This window comes from Montipora capricornis, chromosome 14, assembly GCF_036669925.1.
Source record: "Montipora capricornis isolate CH-2021 chromosome 14, ASM3666992v2, whole genome shotgun sequence".
NCBI classification, from domain to species: Eukaryota; Metazoa; Cnidaria; class Anthozoa; order Scleractinia; family Acroporidae; genus Montipora; species Montipora capricornis.
The window spans coordinates 17,520,688-17,540,687 of record NC_090896.1 but is presented as its reverse complement, the minus strand read 5'-3'; the positions used below and the strand labels follow the sequence as shown (position 1 = coordinate 17,540,687).

General features: G+C 39.7%; 1 non-coding gene across 1 annotated transcript; it reads left to right on the top strand.

The window, feature by feature from the left end:
* The first annotated feature begins 12,808 nt into the window (after window positions 1-12,808).
* Window positions 12,809-12,881, top strand: Trnas-gga (transfer RNA serine (anticodon GGA)). The gene has a single exon. It is a non-coding gene; the product is annotated as a tRNA-Ser (tRNA).
* The last annotated feature ends 7,119 nt before the right edge of the window (window positions 12,882-20,000 follow it).

Here is a 20,000-nt window from a genome sequence, read left to right as displayed (position 1 = left end):
GATTAGGTATCAAGCTCCAGTACATGAAATAGCCCAAACGACATGACAGAATGAGCCAAATGGCTAGAATGGTGGAGCTCTCAACCATGCGTCCGATCCTCATTATGTACAATTAGATTTCGCTGAAAAAACCTGCAGCTGTAACGAATCACTTTGAAACGCAATCGTCAACATAGAGAGCTGGGGCCAACAGACCTCATCCACTATGCAGGGGAAAGTTTTCCTTGAAGAGCCCCTATCATCACCGCAGGAATAGAGAATCTCCTTTGTGTTTAATACGTGAGGGACTTGCCTCAAAGACCTCAGAAAGAGCTGTAACTCAGGTCCCCACCATACTAACGCGTTTTAATATCGAAGAAAAAGAAGCAAATTATTTTCGCTCAAACTAGCGTTTAATTTTCCCATTCACCTTTATCACTCGGCGGCCATTTTGGATTCCGTGGGGAATAAAAGGCTTTGTCTTTGCACTGTTCTTGCACCTCCAGCCTCACACTGAATGTGAGGTTCGACGGGCAAAATCTTTTGTTTGAACATTGAGTGATATGGGTCTATTGGCTTCATTTGTCCAAACTAATAGGTTCGAAAGCGATAAGAACGAGTTGGACGTGGAATTGTGCATATGTAAAATAAATGTTGAGGTAATACCACTTCATTCACAAAGTAGTCCCACCGCGCGCTAGTTCTTCCTGGTCTAGATTAATATCTCCTTTTTCTTTCTTATGGCTGTCCTTCATCAGTTCTTTATTGGTATGGCGGAATCTCACAAAACGCTTCAGGTAGTAATTTTGCGACATTTTCTTTCCGTGTGGAGATCGGGTAACTTCGGACGCGGGAGAAAAACTGCGAACCGGGGTAGGGGTTTGTAAAGATTTGTCGTGCCAAAAAAGCATGTGTGGGAGCGGGAGGGGAGCACAAGCGCGTGCAAGATGATGCGTATGGTACCGGGGTAACGGTATGATCATGTTGCAAAAAGCAATATGCCTCGTTCGATATATCAATGTTCTGACATGGCTCCGAGGCTTTCAGGACAAACGTCTTTTTCTGGTGTTGTTTTCTTTGTGTCCAAGTCTCTTTCGGGAATTGAGAGACAAAAGAAACTTTAAAAAGTTACAATTTTGACCCGAAAGCCTTGGAGCATGTTAGAATATTGATATATCGAACGTGGCCTATTTGAGAAAACAAAAAAGTTTGCAAAAGCTCCGACTTTCCGCAAAAGTATTCGAAAACAAATTCTGCCAAGTTGTAAAAAAAAAAAATAAAACGCCTTCGTTTTTTATTTGCATTATTTGGTTTTGTGGAAGCTGCGAAATTTAGAGACTCAGGTGAATTTTCTGATTTCGTTTAAAATGCTTGGGAAAAAGCAATCAAAGAAATTTTGCACAGCGCGAAAAGACCTAAGAACGAGTTTAGCCCTAGAGCGTACGGCCTTCGCGCTCGGTTAGTAAGAAGTTATTTAGGGGTCACCCAGAAGTCATAGCAGCAGAGAGGCACTTTGGCTCACAGGTCCTCACACGTTCGTACGACGAAACAGATCCTTTTCTCAGGTTAAAAACCGGCTACCGACCTATTAATTAACTCTTTTTCCTACTTTCCCAACCGCGAGAAAACCGCTTTAAATCAGCCATCGCCAAAAAATGTTTTTTTTGTAAAAAAAATATTTAAAGTTAGGGAGAAAAAAACACATCATTTTAAAGCTAAGAAAATAAGCTTCACTGGACATGTAATAAAGGTAAATATGTAAGCGAATATTTTGAGGGAAAACACAATTATGTGAGATCAAAGGAACATGTGGTGAAGACACGCAATTGCATCGCTACGAAAATAATGTTACCTTTTCAGCGATTTTAACACTGGAAATTCCACCCAATCCCCCTGGTGTAGTCTTTGAATTCACTATTATCGCTGCCCTACGAATCTTCAGTGTTCTACATAACAGCTCACTTGGTAAAAAGCGACCCCACGGGCGACAGATTGTTGTCAAAGTCCATTACTCGTCGCTTTTAAGATTCCACCACCTGTCTTGTTCAGTATCCAATTGCTTTGTTATTATTGGGATTCACAAGGGTATATTTTGTTCAAAGAACCACTAAAACGCCATTAGCATCACATGACTTTTGACGCCGTTGCCGGTTAAGTTAATCGTTCTACTGTGTCCACCAGAGAAATCTACGCATTTCCCACTACCCTCTCGATCCTAAAAAAATACGCGCAGAAGGCTCTATGCACAAAGACACCACTTAGCAGGGCAGTGACAAGCAAGACTTTTACCGACACCGGAAAAAAAAAAAAAAAAACAAAAACACCCAACAAATGCCACCCTTTTTCCGACTGGGATTGCCATACTGGCAACCCAGTAACAAGATTGTGTGCTCCAAGTGGCTACGTATCAGGATAGAAGTTGCCCTACCCCTCCCCCCTAAAATGGGATGATAGCATTGCGTGATGAACAAATACCGAAGCACTGCAAGGGATTCAAGGTAAAACAGCAATTGTTCAAATGTGATAGTATTTTGGTGTAGTGCAAAGTAAGCAACTATCCACAAATGACTTAGCGTTGTTGAGTTAGATGCAATGGTGATCATAAGCGCCGAAACAAGATCAAAGATGGTATTCGACGAAAATCGCATCTTTCTTATCTAAGCCATTTTGAAACATGAACAAGTAGTCTGCGTGAGAAGAAAAATGCTGTTTACTTTTTCAAATATCTCTTTTCGTTCCAGAGATATTCGAGTTTTTAAACGATGCAAATCAGCCAAGTGATGACGTCATACACTCAACCAAATTTTGTTCAAATATGATGAAAACAGATATCTCAGCCAATTTGTATCACAAATGTTTGATTTTTTGCAGTAAGATTCTAGTAAATGTTCTCCACAATATCAGCTTAACATTTCTGTTACCATGGCATCATAGTGGGTTCCAGACCCCCCCCCCCATATTAAAAGCTTTTCTGGCCACCCTTGGAATTCCATTTCGATATTTGCTAACAGCACTTCATAAACATGATCCAGCAAACATATAAATATGTTAGCTCGAGTTTGTGGCCTTGTTTAAGATTTTTCAAGCTGAAAATCACTAACATATTGAAATTAAGTGGGTGGGGACTGGAAAAAAGTGAGTTGCCATGGGAACAGAATTTTTAACAATTCAATGGTCTGTGCTGCAAATTGGCCAAGGTAGCTCTATTTATATACTCAATATAAAATTGGGTTGAGTGTATGACGTCATCAGTCATCTCATTTGCATATTTTACCCATTTTTCAAACTTAAATATCTCCGGAACTAATGAAGATATTTGCAAACGGTAAATGGCATTTTTGTTCTTTCATGGAATTCTATGTGATACACTCAAAAAATCAAGGGGTAAAAATTTGATCATAGTACCACTTTAAATACGATGAAAATTAGTGATGTAGATCGGACATTGTGTAAAAAGAAGGAAACTATACTGCTTTAAATGCGACAAATGGTGAGCGAAACACGTTAAATCGGCTTTTGGACCTGCCTCATACAGCAGATAAGGTTAGAATATTTCAAAATTATTATCTGTGGGTCTATTTCAACTTAATATAGGTCAAGGCATGTGGTGCATGCTAAAATATATGTGTAACCCGTAAATTAAAATTTTACGGCGGAGGGGCAAATATTTGCATTTTTTAAAAGCTCTCGCGTCGCTCACAATCATTTGCCCAGATAAATTTTTACAGGAATCTGTAGACCATTTATCTGCAATTCAACCACCAGAATCTTAATCCATTTAAAGGTTTCGCACAGGGTGAAAATTTATTATATTCACGATGTACTTTCAAGTGAATGAAATACATGCCTTCGAAATTTAATTATTTTGCACCCAAAAAGATAACGCAACATTCCCTAAAATCGACCTTGCACAGATTTAAACATTACACAAGATATTTGATTGTTTTAAAGACGGAAGAATAATTTTTTTTTGCTTGCGAGGCTCTCAAACTGGTTTAACAAAATGGTGTGTGAAATGACGACTTTAAAAGAATTTGGTAATTTGCATATTTCTTTGAAATAAATGAATATTTTGGCCAAAAAACTATCCAGTAGTTTTTATCATGCCCTGTCTACCATAAAAATATGAGCCAAATCGAATTTTCGACCCTTGCCGCGAAATAAAAATTTGTCTGATTTTTACAGGCAGGCACTCTTAAGAGATTTACAAACGTTCCGGTTTGGAAAAGCTGCGAAAAAGCTGTTTGGCCCTAGTTAGGCAAAACTTTCCGTGACAGGCGTTGTAACGGGAAACCTAATGACCGGAAATGGCGAGCAAACACGACAAGATATTTAAGTCGTTGCAAACCTAAAATCTAATCCAGAAAGTTGCGAGTATCCAGTCTGAGATGTCCTACAACGGAAAAACCAAATCACCCAAGATTGTTTAAAGGACTGGGGGAATTAAAGGGCGAATTCGAGATTAAATTGAAACCCGATTCGACTCCCGCTCCCTCTGATGAGTAGAGTGAAGGCAGAATTAGAGTAAAGGGAAAACTTGGGAGTCATTTCTAAAGTAGACATCCCCACCGATCGACTGGTGTGCAGGCATGGTTATCGTCCCCAAACCTGATAGCAAAATTTGCACATGTGTAGACCTCACCAAACTCAATGAGAGCTTTCCAGTACGGGAAACCTATCCACTACCCAAGCTTGAAAACATGCTGGCTCAAATTATGGAATCCAAGTACTTCACCAAACTAGACTGCAATTGGGGATTTTGGCCAGAGAAATTAGAACCAGACTCTCGTTTGCTTACCACATTCATCACACCCTTCAGAAGATTTTGTTTTAAACCGAATGCCCTTTGGCATCAAATCTGCTCCTGAGCATTATCAGAAGAAAATGACTCAAATCCTGAAGGATTGGATGGCCATATTTCTATCACAGATGACATGCTTATCCATGGCAAAACACAAAAAGAGCATGACGAAAGAGTGCGAGCGGTACTCAAAAAGCCACCATCGTATCAGCCGATGCATCATCATTTGGCCTTGGCGCTGTACTGCTACAAGAGCAAGACAACAAAGAGAACAAGCCTGTTGCCTACGCGTCAAGATCCATGACCAGTACAGACCAAAGATACCCCCAAATTGAAAAGGAGGCGCTTGCAACTACCTGGGCAAGTGAGAAGTTAAATGATTACCTCCTGGGCAAGGATATCCTAATTGAAACCGATCATAATCCACTTGCGTCTCTCTTTGGTTCAAAGACGCTGGTTGAACTACCCCCAAGAATTCAAAGATTTCAAATGAGACTGATGAAGTATTCGTTCAAGTTACTACATGTCCCTGGGAAAGAGTTGGTGACTGCACATACCCTGTCAAGACCACCCCTAGATAAACAACTTTCAAAAGAAGATGAACGTCTAGATGAAGACTTAAACTTGTACGTTTCTCACATCTTGGAGAACTTTCCAGCAACAAAGAGAAAACTCGACGAGTTAAGACTCCACCAACAGAATGATGAAGTATGCAGAAAACTATTTGAATTCTGTATCGAAGGCTGGCCAGATAAAACAAAACTGAACACCTCGTTGAAACCATAATGGTCCTAAACGGCAACTATTACCGCCCAAAGAGGTCTTCTTCTGAAAAATCAGAGAATTGTCATCCCTTCATCTCTTTGATTAGACATCCTGGACAAAATTCACGGACACCAAGAAATCCGCAAATGTCGTGAAAGAGCCCGTGACTCTGTATGGTGGCCTGGTCTCAGCAAGAAAATCGAAGACATGGTTACCAGGTGCACAACATGCTTCAAACAGAAAAGAAACCATGCTGAACCAATGATGCCACCGACACTTCCAGAGCGACCACGGCAGAAGATAAGCGTTGAACTTTTCCACCATAGTGGCAAAGAGTACATAATCGCTGTTGATTATTAATCAAGATTATTCTAAATTGCCCCCTTGAAAAACACCACGTCAGAAAGTGCAATTAATCATCTGAAGTCGTATTTCCGTCCCTATGGCATCCCAGAGATCATAATATCTGATAATGATCCACAATTTTCAGCTGCTACATTCTCCAAATTTGCTGAAGAATGGGGATTTACTCACCTAACCAGTAGTCCTCACTACCCGCAAAGCAATGGAGAAGCAGAAAGAGCTGTTGAGACGGTTAATTATAAAGATCTGATAACCAAGTCTGAAGATCCTTATTTGGCACTTTTGTCATACAGATCTACACCACCGCACAATAAGTACACCCCTGAAAATCTACTGATGGGAAGAAGACTTCGTTCTACACTTCCTTTGGCTCCAGAGAAACTAACACGAAAATGGCCAGAAACGGAGCAGTTGTGGAAAACTGAACTGGAGTACAAGCATAAGCAAGCCGAAAAACACAACCGGCGCCGTCGTGCTTCAGTTCTACCTGAGCTTAAACCAGGCAACAAAGTTTGGGGGACAGACCAGAGTTCCCCTGCTGTTTTAGTGCGGAAAGCCACCGCACCTAGATCGTACATGGTCAAAACTGACCAATCCCTTCTGTGGAGAAATTGGAGACACCTAGTTGAAACCCCAAACCCCGCTGCTAAGCTGGAGAAAGAATGGAGAGATGACTTGCCTAAGTGTGAAAGCTCAAGTTTGAGGAATTTCACAGTAACTCGGTCAGACAGAACTGTTATTCCGCCAAAACGATTAGACCTTTAAAAATAGGCTTAGGTCATAGAAAGACTTTTTGGAGACAAAAGTAAGAAAACCAGTTGAGTTTTTTTTTCTGCATGAGAGAATATAAAGTTTTTGATTCCTTAACAGTGATGTAACCTATGTAAGACGAGATTTCTTATTATTGTATAACAAGGTTGGAGTCGAGAGAAAAAAGGATTTTTATAGAAAACTACGCACATTTTACTTGTTGTGATTGTTTATTCACACAAGCTGTACACCAACGTGGCGGATGGCAACCGTTGTCAGGAAAGTGGTCACGTGTGGGCAAACCAAGAATTAGCATTCTTCGTTGAACCGGACCTTTACCCCCATGGGAAGGGGGGGGGGGGGGGGGACTCCCACATGAAAAGGGGAGGGATGCTCGTCGTCTCGCTTAGGTGTGTAAATTTTGGATTTTGGTCTCACTTAGGGTGTTCTGAGCAAAACGCAATCATATGTGGCCGTAAAGGTCTCCTTTAGAGTTGCGCGCGAAGTAATGTAAAAGTGTACATTTACACTTTTACGTTTCTTCACGTAGGTGAAAATATTAGATGATAACGTCTTTGGCATTATTAAAAGTCACTGTATTTTTTATATATCCGTGTTTGAATATGGCCTCTTTTAAGGGTCAAAAAAAGCCTGGGCCGCGCCCAGATTGGTCTCTTTTAGGGGTTTAATTTGAAATTTCCAACGGGCATCCCTGCCCTTTTAATATGGGAGTCTCCCCCCGAGACCATTACACAGGTGAAAACTTGAATGACGGGAGTATATTTTCTGTGCCCTCCGATCAATTTGACCACAACCACGCCTTTTCGAAGATAATTCCCTACCAAGGACGTATATATCCGTCCTACGTTTTGTCAGTCAACGACTCACGGCGTATATATATGTCCTCAACAATATTTGCACAAAGCTTTAAAATACAAAGCAATGTATGGTGTTCTTTGCCAAATTGAAGCTTAATTTTCTCTGTAAAATGCATGATTACCGCCAATTTTCTTTTTGGATACCAAGAGCACTTGCTAAGTTCTGCTTTCTCTGCTGAGTTTTGAACCGCCGAAAAATATCCCTGTATTAATAAGCACCGCCGATAGGAAATCCGAGTGTCTCGAGATGAGCAAAGTCGTATTAAGATAAAGTAGTACTACGTTACTGAGTTTTGGAGTAGTTTTCATACACATCGCGTTTCATGTTTTCATTTCTAGACAGCTTGATCACAATGAAATAACTCAACTACCAGAAAATGTTTTCTCACAACTCACAAGTCTACTTTGGCTGTAAGTATATTGCCACAAATACACTTTCAAAATATGACACACCTATGCGCCTCTCTACTCCACAAATAATTCTGTGACTTAGATGCAAAGTGATTTACACAGCTAAGTTTAAAAAGTCGTTGATGCAATTAACCCTTTCAGGTCAAAAATTAAAGTGCATTTGGATCTTAGCCTTCTAAGATTAATACTACATCTCATTCCATTCTTTCATTTTGGTTATTTCTGTAAAATCCCATTATTTGACCTGAGCCAGGTTTTTTCTTTTAATAAATGAGCACATAAAACTATCATATTGATTGCAAACGACCGTCAAACATTAATTTTCAAGTCGACGAAATGACAATAGGGAGTTTAAAGAAACGACTACAGCTACGACAGCGCCAGAAAACAATAATACGATTGGTTTAAAGAGGAAAAATAATCGTGCTGCACGTGCAGCACGCATTTTATTGCCGTACTCTGCATTACAACAACGTGAACTCACCAAATTTTAGGTTTTAAGGACAACGTGGGCGTTCATTTGCGAATCTCTCATTCTATATTTTTACTCCAAAACAGCTTTTATAAATTCAATTGTAGGACAATTTCACCCACATTGTAACAAGTGAACAAGAAAGACTTAGGGGTGTGCAAAGTTACATTTTGAAGTTAAGTTTTCGTCGCCGTCGCCGTAGTAGATCTTAAAGTCCCTAAAATTGGTTGACGGACTAATTCCTATTTCCGTGTGAGAACACTTAGTATTTTGTCAGTGATTTTTCTTCATCAAAGCTCGATCAAAAATGCTTGTTTTTAACCTGCATTTGGTCATAAAAGCCTTCATTGTTCGGTGAGAATTGTTTACCTTAGTTTAAATAATTTTCATCTCGCATTAACTTTTTCGCTTGTTTGTGGTTTTTTTTTTAGATGTTTCGCATTGTTTTCTTTCAAACTAGCAAGACTAATTCGCTTTCTGGGGTTAGGGACGCCATGGCTGGTGATGTTTGAAACATCAAAACATGTTCCTTTATTTCAAAGTGTGGTTGCATTTTTTTAAAATAATTGATTCAATTTATTTATTTTAAAATAAATTTATCCATTGATGGCTTAAGCTGGAAATATTTCAAAACTGCGCTGCTATGAACTCAATACGCTCGCTCTTATTTACACCAAGAGGTGGAAAGAGTAACTATTTACCATGAGGTTAACTGCTTTACTTATGAAAACCTATTGACATAGTCTTGCTCTGTTTTGCCTCAGATTACTACAGAATAACAACATTGCTTTTTTGCCGAATGGAATTTTTGCCAAACTTGAGAATCTTGAACATTTGTAAGTAAGACCAGTGAAACACATTTTATTTAAATCACAGTTATCATGGTTTGACCATGCCACACCGGTTTAGCTATCTGAGGTAACAGTCTTGGATTAACTGCTTGCCGAAGAATAACTGCAATATCACTATATCAAAAAGTGTGGTTGTATTTTTTAAAATAATTGATTCAATTTATATATTTCTAAATAAATTTATCCATTGATGGCTCAAGCCGGAAATATAAAACTACGCTGCTATGAACTCAATACGCTCGCTCTTATTTACACGAAGAGGTGGAAAGAGTAACTATTTACCATGAGGTTAACTACTTTACTCATGGAAATCTATTGACATAGTCTTACTCTGTTTTGCCTCAGATTCCTACAGAATAACAACATTGCTTTTTTGACGAATGGAATTTTTGCCAAACTTGAGAATCTTGAACATTTGTAAGTAAGACCAGTGAAACATATTTTTAAAAAGGGAAAGAGAAGGAACTATATTTAAGTGTCGAGTCGTTTTAGTGCTGAAGCACTAATTGGGGACACTGTAAATTGAAATTAACAATTAACACAAATCAAGTCAAATGTTGGTTTTTGAGGAGAGGAGAACCCGGAGAAAGCCTCTCAGTGCAGAGTAGAGAACCACCAAACTCAACCCACATATGACGCCGAGTCTGGGAATTGAACCCGGGCCACATTAGTGGGAGACGAGTGCTCTCACCAATGTGCCATCCCTGTTAAATCACAGTTATTATGGTTTGACCATGTCACACCGGTCTAGTTATCCGAGGTAACAGCCTTAGGCCCACAACAAGTCGTTCAGGACTACAGGGTCGTCTTTGAGGGACTGGGCCACATTGAATGTATTTACTAGCTTTGTAGTCGACCCGGCATCAGTACCTGTTCAGCATGCTAGTAGGCGTATACCCGTAGTCCTTTGAGAGGAGGCAAAAACTAAACTTGCAGATCTAAAGAAGAAACGTGCATCAGGAAAGAGGAACGTCCAACACAGGAAACGTTACTTAGTAGCAGTAGTAGTAGTATCCAAGCCAGGCAAAATGAATATTTGCCTTGTTCTCCCAGAGCTGAATAAGGTCATCAAACGTCCAAATATCACATTTCTACTCTCGAAAAACTGCTACCAAAACTATGCAAGGTCAAGGTTGCCAAGTTTAATAAAAGACCAAGTGAACGAATGACGTAATAAACATATGACATCTCCCCTCTAGCTAATGAAAGGAGCAATAAACATGTAATCAAAAATATCAACATTGCCCACTGTTTATTGATCAATATCTGTCACAGTCATGCAAAGTTAATGATTCAGCTGATAACAACAACTCGGATTAGCGATGTACTAAATGATTCACTGTGTTTAATCAACTAATTACATACAAAGTCATTTAATCTGAGTGGTTGTACAGTTATACCAGATCTAGTGAGGGTAATACCAGGGGGCTGGTTGATGTCACACTATTGGCACTTTGTGATCTCTCTGTCACTTGTTGGTCTCGTGGATGGTGCTTTTGTTGCCATCAGGGGGTCTCGATGATGTCTCTCCTAGGCCTGTCTCGTATGTAGGGAGCATCTTTTCTGGTTCAGGCATTGTTTGTTTTTAGTCGAACAGTGTCACCAGTTTTGACGAAAGGTAGTGACTTGGCTCCTCTGTCAACATACAGCTTCTGTTTCTGTTGAGCCAGGAACTGGGACTTGGCATCTGTTGGAATCTTGTATCCAGTAGCTGTTTTGTAGTGAGAAGTTTGATCTTGTTTGTTTGAACTGGGGAATAGCTCTGGCCAGTTATCGGCGTATTTCTGCCTTCGAGCAAGGCAATGTATGGCTCAGTGCCGTCTCCATAAGCTTTCTTTAGTACAGATTTGGCTGTGCCAATGGCCTTTTTTACTCGTCACTTAGCTTGTGGGTGCTTGGCACTTGTAGTTGCGTGCTTTAAGTGCTACAGTGACCTAAAAATTAACTTTTATTTTTCTTTGGATTTCAAAACTATGTTAATTAATCAGTAAGTGACCCAAGTTTTAAGCCTCAATTTCAAGAAGACACCTGTTTATTACTAACTTTAAAATCTTGAGGGAGCCAAATCGAGGAGAAAATGACGTCAAAGACTCAATAGTTTAAGAATTCAATGCGTATGTACGTGGCTAAATTAATATGCAGCACGCGAGTTTTAGGTTTTCAGACTTTTAAACTCCTGTTTTGCATATAAAATAAAACTTTAAGATACTGAGTAAATGACGTCACTTTTCCCTAGACCCAACCCTTTAAAGTCCAATCGGTCAGTGAGTAATTACTTAAGTCTGTTTCTTGCAATAACGTTTCTCACAAGATGTTGCAGGATATTCCACAGACGATTCTCCCTCGAATTAAGGTCTTACACAGTTCAACAAATTCGCACGAGGTTGCTTTTGTACGCAGCTCGGTTACGTACTGATCGATGCTCTCGGTCGGCTCCTGAATACAAGTAAAGAATTTGTGATGTTCAAATGTGATGTTCCGCCTCGGATTGCAATACTTTTCACATTTTTGGAGTAAGACGTCAAGCTTTTGATCCGCCGTCGATAACGAGAATGTGTTGTAAATTTCTAGTGCATCTCCGATGAGATGAAGAAATATATAGATTTTTTTCTTTGAGCCTGAAGCTTCCATGTACAGTTGAAATTGCTGTTTCCTCTCACGCCAATTATCTGCAACATTTCTTTCTAGAATGAGCGTTGAGGGTGACTTGAGTAAACTTATTCTGAGCAAACTTTCAGTGCTTCAAACGGTGTTTGAATTCTGGGGCTTCTGACACCATGCCATGTTTCATGAAAGACCATGTGAGCGAATGACGTAATACACATATTATGACAAAGGCCTTTAGCTCATTAGATTCCAAGAATGGGTTATACCAGATAAACCTTGACACGTTTTGGGCGTTATCGCTATCTAAGGATGTCTTTCCAAATAAATCTGGCGCCTAAAAAGTTTGAAAGTAATCAACGATCAAAACTGGCAAATTATGAGTACGATGGCAGCAAAAAAGTCTCGATACAGTGTGACGCAAGTGAAAACAGACTAGGGGACACACTCTTCAAAATGAGCAGCCTGTCGCCTGTCGAAATCGCTTACTATCACTGGACGCAGGTATACACAAAAAGAGAAAAGGAGTCTCGTAACAGCGTTTGCTTGGCGAGATATGTCCAGATTTGCAAGCACACGCGAAAATTGCGATTTTTGCGATTTTGAACTCTGAAAGACTTGAGAAGACAAGTCCCCCAAAACTGTTGCGATTTTTGCGATTTTAACGATTTTTGCGAAAATTGCGAAAAACGCAAAAATCGCAGAACACTGAAAAGCTAGAGAAGGCAAGTTCCCCTAAAGTGTTTCGATTCTTGCGATTTTAACGATTTTTGCGAAAATTGCGAAAAATCGCAAAAATCACAGAACATTGAAAAGCTAGAGAAGGCAAGTCCCCCAACAGTGATGAAATGGTATATGAAATGAATCATATGTAAACTGCGGATATGAAATCAAGTGAAGCTATGATCTTCGCACTTACGCTCCTAACGTCAGTGGCTTCATAGCTCAGTTGGTTAGAGCGTCGCACTGGAATCGCGAGGTCACGGGTTCAAACCCCGTTGAAGTCCTGAATTTTCAGGCTTCTCTACGCAATTGTAAAAATTGCGTTCATAACTGCGAAGATCATAGCTTCACTTGATCCCCCAATAGTGATGCGATTTTTGCGATTTTTCGCAAAAATCGCAAAGCTCTGAAAAGCTAGAGAAGCCAAGTCCCCCAAAAGTGTTGCGATTTTAAAGAGTTTTGCGAAAATTGCCAAAAATTGCAAAAATCGCAAAAATCGCAGAACACTGACGAGCTAGAGAAGACAAGTCCGCAAAAAGTGTTGCAATTTTTGCGATTTTCTTGTAGTGAACTTGTGTTCGCTTTCTTTTCAGTGTTCGGCGATTTTTGAGATTTTTCGCAGTTTTCGCGAAAATCGTTAAAATCGCAAAAATCGCAACGTTTATCGGGGACTTGTCTTTTCTAACTTTTGAGAGTTCTGCGATTATTCCGATTTTTCGCAAAATTCGCAATTTTCGCAAAAATCGTTAAAATCACAAAAATCGCAAGACTTTTGGGGGACTTGCATTCTCTAGCTTTGCAGAGTTCTGCAATTTTTGCGATTTTTCAGAAAAATTCGCAATTTTCACAAAAATCGTTGAAATCACAAAAAATCGCAACACTTATTGGAGCCTTGTCTTCTTTAGCTTTTCAGAGTTCTGCGATTTTTCGCAAAATTCGCAATTTTCGTAAAAATTGATATTTGCGATTTTAATGATTTTTGCGAAAATTGCAAATGTTGCGAAAAATCGCAAAAATCGCAGAACACTGGACAGCTATAGAAGGCAAGTCCCCAACAAGAGTCGCAATTTTTGCGATTTTTCGCAATTTTCGCAAAAATCACAAAAATCGCGAGTCCTAGTTACGGATTTGTCTTCCTCTTTGCACCATTTACGATTTTTGCGATTTTTCGCAAAATTCGCAATTTTCGCATTTGGGTGCAAACCGGGACATAAGTGTGCTTGGCATACATTCGGCCAGTACATTTCACGCAAGGAGAAGGTAACAGTGGAAACCGATCGTAAGACGCTTCAATCAGTTTTTCAGAAGTCAGTGCTATCCGCTCTATGTAGACTGCAAAGGACGCTGCGCAGACTACAAGGTTTCAACTCGAAGATTAAGTACAAACACGGTCCACGAATGTACAGCGCTTACTGTCTGTCTAGGGCCTATTTGCTCGACCCACGAGAACAAGATGAAGAATTTCCAGTCTTTGCCTTGGAAATAGAGCCTTGTAAGCCTCTCAAAGCTTCTCAAGGTATCCAGTGAGTTACACACAGTTACAAAAGGCAGGCCTGGCCCTCCAGTCTATTGGCTTAACAGTCGTAGTAGGGTAGCCAGAGCTAAGGCGTGATGTGCCCATTGCCGTCTTAGGATATTGGACCTACAGAGAAGAATTTATCTTCATAACGGTCTCCTGTTCAAGAATCTGCACACCATTGCCATTGAGAACGGAAATCATTGCAAGAAGCCATGCTATTCATCTCGGGATGGCGGAATGTTTGCGAAACGCTAGAGACGTCACCTTCTTCATTAGAACTCAGTGACCCAACTTCGCCGTGAAAATTACCAAGACCTGTTCAAGAAAGCACTCTGCAACGACAAAACACCCTAGCTTGTCTTACTATGGTAAAGAAACGCGCCACTGGAAAGCATTGGATCAAGTCCAGCACAGCAAATGATGACTCGTCGAACTAAGACCTGTATACCGACAGCTGCAACCCTTCCCTATTTTCCCGTCAAGGAAGAAGTAGAAAGTAAGATACAGCAGAAGACACAGAAAGCAAAGCAAAGCTTTCCCGTAATTAGAAATTTGGCAAGATATCAGGGTCGTTCAAGTGCAGAAAGAAAAGAGTTGGCAACCTGGGTTTCTTGTCGATCAGTTGTCTGGTTAAGACTGGGACAGAAACCATGCGTCGGAACGGGCAGTTTCTCAAGCTAACGAACAGTCAGCAACGAAAGCAGTCCCAGACAGCAGTGCCTAAGTAGTAGGTGCTACTAGTGAAAGTGTTCCTACAGTGCAAATCCAAGAAAGTACCAGTTCAAGTGTTCCTAATCCTGCATCCAACCCTGTGTTAGAACCCGTACCAGAGCCATCACCTGGTCTTACACCCGTGTAGATGACCTACGGTAGTATTATTAAGCTGCCTATGCTTTGAGACTGTTGTGGACAGCCAATTGCTGAATACAGAGCTCTCTTAGTGTTATTGTTTTTCTTCATTTACTTATTTTGTTATTTTCAAAGTGTAATAATTATTTTTTAAAACGAGGAAGATGGTACGATACTGAATTTTGTGTTAATTGTCTCATTTATGTTTTGTTTAAAAAAAAGTTGTAAAGGTTGTTCTGTTTAACAAGTCAATCCTGTCACTTGGCCACAGTGTATTCAGGATGGCAAAATCTCGAACAAAAGGAATGTGATTTTGTGCGACTTGTGCGTGTTCTATATTTATACTTGAGGGCGAAGTGCAACGACCAATGCAATAAAACTCCCCAGGGTTAGCCCGCCAAGCACACAGGGGAGTCGAACCCCGCCCACAACTAAAGCAAATTTATAAAAGACAATAACCAACCCTTGCCTATCCAAGTTTAAATCCAAAAAGAAAAAAAATTGAGAATTCCGAGGCTCAACAAGTCCCAATCGTATCCAAGAATCATATTTACTAGATGCGTACCGTCTGAGTCGAAATTCAAGAAAAACCATTGCCACATTTATCCATTCAAAACTCTTCTGATTTAATCCTTTTAGTTTATTTCGGTTATTTCGGCGGTTTCCCTCTCTTTCTCTCTCTTCCCTCACTTTCCCTCTCATGTTGGAAATGCCGCATGTGTCACGTGATCCTGGAAGCTGGTGCTGGTGTTGTTGTGGCCTAAGCCACCACCACCATGCTTTCGAATGCACATGAGACGTCAGAACTAAATCATGCCCGCGGTCCTATGAGTAGTTCTTACTTCTTAGCCATTTGCTGAAAAACGCTATATTAGTTCGCCTTCAAGACCTTTAATCGACGAGATATTCAAGAGGAAAGTCTGAGTCAAACAAAGGTACTTGATTGTCAAAATAGTTCCCGCGAATATGGTAGAACTAAAGCTTTTCATCACACTATCAATGTCCTCGCATAGGACTCTTGTTGAGTTCGAGTTTGAAGAGTTAGGATGAAGGCAGTTAAAAACCCGAACTCAAGGAACAAGTTGATCTTGTCAGTTTAGCATTACACGTTTAAACTTTCACCGTTGTGTCAGTTGTGTTTTCTATAAATATTGGTTAATTAGTTGAATTTATCTGCCTGTAATGAACATTTAATCTATAAAGAACCATTGTATTGTTAACTATATATACTCATCATCTTGTAGAAATTTAACTGTTATACTCACTATAGCTGGTAATGATGCTTGAATCATAGAAACATGTTTCTTTAATTCAAAAGTGTTTTTTGTTATTTTTAATCTATTTATTTATTGTTTACACTTTTTTCAAACACTAATTACAAAGACGTGTTAAGTACAAACTATATGGTACATACATTACGGACAACACTCAACAAGTTAAATAAGTTAAATATAATGTTGATAACTGACCATACATTGTTTACTAAGAAAACATTACGGATTACTTACAATACCTATTTATTTACGTACACAGGTTTCAACAAATACACTATTTTGTCTTTAAAGTAAAAGATGTCAACTGCAACATGAAGTCTTTCCACTTCGAGTTGAAGCCATTGAGTTTATTTTGGGGTGTGGCGATAGATTTTTCTAGGTCTTTTTTTCTTGAACGGAAGCGACAAAAGCGACAAATTGGAGTATCTTTCTAATTTTTGGCACAGATGAATAGGAAGTACTTGCTGATGAGGATAAGGTGGTTGACGGTTTGAAGCGAAGATGAAACTTTTCAGACACCATGAATTATTTCAAGTTCAGTAAGGGTCGTCATGCCATTTTTCTTGCATAGTGCTCGGTACTATTCGGTAAACTCGTTCCAGAACGATACTGCCATTGTGCAGTACACAAATAGGTGAGAAATGGTTGCTTAGTGTCAGGGAAAAATGGACAGGAAGGCGAATCAATGTTTTTTCATTTTATGAAGCAGATTATCGGTACTAAGAATATTGTGTATTATGTTATATTGGAAAACAGGCAATTTAACTACCATTGTGACACTAAAAGGGAGTGAGTACACCTTGCAACATTGTGATGTATCAAAACCACAATTGATGAGTTTTTTGTTTTCTGTAAACGGGATAAGATTTGTGCTATTGATTGCAGTTTATATATTGTCATAACAATTGCTTTTTAAATTGATTATAAGAAAGGCTAAAATTTACTAAAAAAAAGAAATTTAAAGAACCAAAACGTTTTCGACCGCACGGTCATTGTCAGTGGCGTACATGGTGCAACTTGGTTTTGTTCGAAAATACATAAATTGATTATAAAAGAGGCTAAAAGTTACTTTTTTTTTGAAGAACGAAAACGTTTTCAACCGTACGGTCATCATCAGTGGCGTACATGGTGGAAATTTACATACAACTTGGTTACGTTCGATGAAGTTATTCTCAAGGGGAACTGTTTCGCAATAAAAGAATGTACTTGTTTGTTTAGGGTTGGTTTCTCGAAAGCAATTAGCAGGCCCTCCATTATATTTTCCTCCGAAAGGTGGTTTTCTCGGTGCACGCTATGTTTCATGTGTATGTGTGGGTTGGATGTTTTGCGAGGTGACGAGCTGGCTCGGAGTGATGAAACTTGTTCTCGTGTTCTGCCTTTCGCACTGGGATAAAATTCTCGTCCTTGTCTGTTTGGTTATGGAAACGGTTGATTGTGGCTTGAAGGAAGCGCTTATAGGATAACCTGCTTTGAGATAGGTTTCAGTGATTTCTTTTATGTCGGACTCAAAACTGGTCGATATCCGCTTCGCTCTGTGTAGCGCTCCCATGATGCTGTTTCTTTTCCAGTTACTTGGTACTTGGGATGACCAGTGGGTTGAAACATTGCCTGGTTTGCGATATACACGACGGTGGAAAGTTTGGTCTTAATAATTATAAGCAGTATTCAGGGAATGATTGGGCTTTTCCTCGACTGTGAACTTGATGTCAAGCAGTCGGTCGGTTTCGTTTTCTACTTTCTTAGAGAAGCAGTTGTCTACATACCGGTCATAGAAGGGAGGATGGTATGGGCGGACTACGTCTTCCTCCAATTTAGCCATGAAGATGTTTGCAAGCACTGGCGACAGGGAGTTTCCCATTCTGCACCTATCAATTTGTCGGTGTAGGCGGTTGTTGAAGGTGAACACAGTATTCTTGGTGACATTGCAGAGTAGTCGTTTAACGTTTAGATTTCGTCAACTATATGGTTGATTGTCTCACCCAGAGGGACCTCTGTGAAAAGAGACGTGACATCAATTGTCATCTATCGTGCTGAGTGCACATGTGGCGAAACCTACATTGAGGAAACAAAAAGAAACTTCGCAGTGCGAATGGCAGAAAACGAGAACAAGTCTCATCACTCCGAGCCAGCCCGTCACCTGGCAAAACATCCAACCCACGCATACACATGGAACATTGCGTGCACCGAGAAAACCACCCTTCGGAGGAACATAATGGAGGGCCTGCTAATTGCTTGCGAGAAACCAACCCTAAACAAACAAGTACATTCTTTTATTGCGAAACTGTTACCCTTGGGAATAACTTAATCGAACAAAACCAAGTTGTATGAATTTCCCCCATGTACCCCACTGACGATGACCGAACGGTCGGAAACGTTTTGGTTAAAGAAAACATCAGTAACGTTTGGTCTTTTTTTATAATCAAATAATATCATGTTTTCAATGCTATACTGTTTACGTACAGTGCAGAGGAGGAGATATCATTTTACGAGGTATTGCAGAAATTAGCCCGAAATATTCTAGAAAGTTGCAATTTACTTAGAACTGTTTTTGGAAGGAATGATATGAAAGAAAGTATTTTTTTTTTGTTCGTTAAATATACTGGATATATTTTGAAACCCGCTTTGATTCCAATTTCTGTAGAAAACTGACCGTTTGTTTATTTTTATGTGCCCGTTGTTCCAAAAAATTTGATTAGCTACTCCAGTTTTCGTCTCGGGTACAGTGTGGATTAATTCTTGCACGCACGCTATGACATCTTTATAAAACGTTGGTAGTGATTTCTCTTAACCTTAGCAATTGACATCACTAATAGCAATTAAAGATCAGTGTACCACCTACACTTGCAAGCAGAGATTTCGGAACGGCTTTCCATGGTGCATCATCGGTAGAACACAAGCGCTTAACCCACTGAACATAATTTTAAAGCCTTAGCAAAAATTGTAAAGTCAGTCATGCTTAGACCTCGCTCCCCTTCCTTTACGTCTTACGATGGTAGATTTTTTTTAATTTTAGGCTGCTTGCAGTCTCAGATAAAATGAAAATTATGCCATTAACCTCTTCTGTAAAGGAAGCAGGAGAATCGAGAACACTGCAAACAAATGTTAGCTTCCAAAGCGCAAGTGTTTGACTATGTTGATTTTTCTGTCAATTGAGATGTCTCTTGCCAGATTTAATTCTGTGCTTAAACGGTACAAGTTTGTCATAGAAGGTTCTTTTTCGTTGCTAGTTCTTCGTTGTAAGAAAAGTAAATTCCGAGGGCACATATATTTCTTCTCCCTTTAACTGTCTCTGTCACCGGAAAATATATTCTTGGAAACGTAATGTGTTTCAATCAGCAGTTTTTTTCTGTTTTAGATTATTGAGTGGAAACAAACTACAAGAAATCCCAGACGGGGCCTTCAGGAATTCAAAGAATCTTCGACTACTGTATGTCAATCAGTTAAATCAGGCCAAAAGCAACCATACCCGGCCTCTCGTGCGTCACTTTGAGACACGTTAAATTATGTTCTACCTATGCTTTAATCTCAGATTCCTTGTCACTCACATAACTTTAAATCTGTGGGAAAAAATTACCGACTTACTTGATAATTTTTTGATTCCCCAACAGAATGATTTCTGACAACCCCATCAACACCATTGGAGAGCGAGTGTTCACTATCCACAAGAAAAACCAATTAATGTGAGTCATACAAGATCACATACTGATTTATATGTCAGCGCACCTGAAAACCACTCCCGAGTTCGACGCCCAGTCGGACCA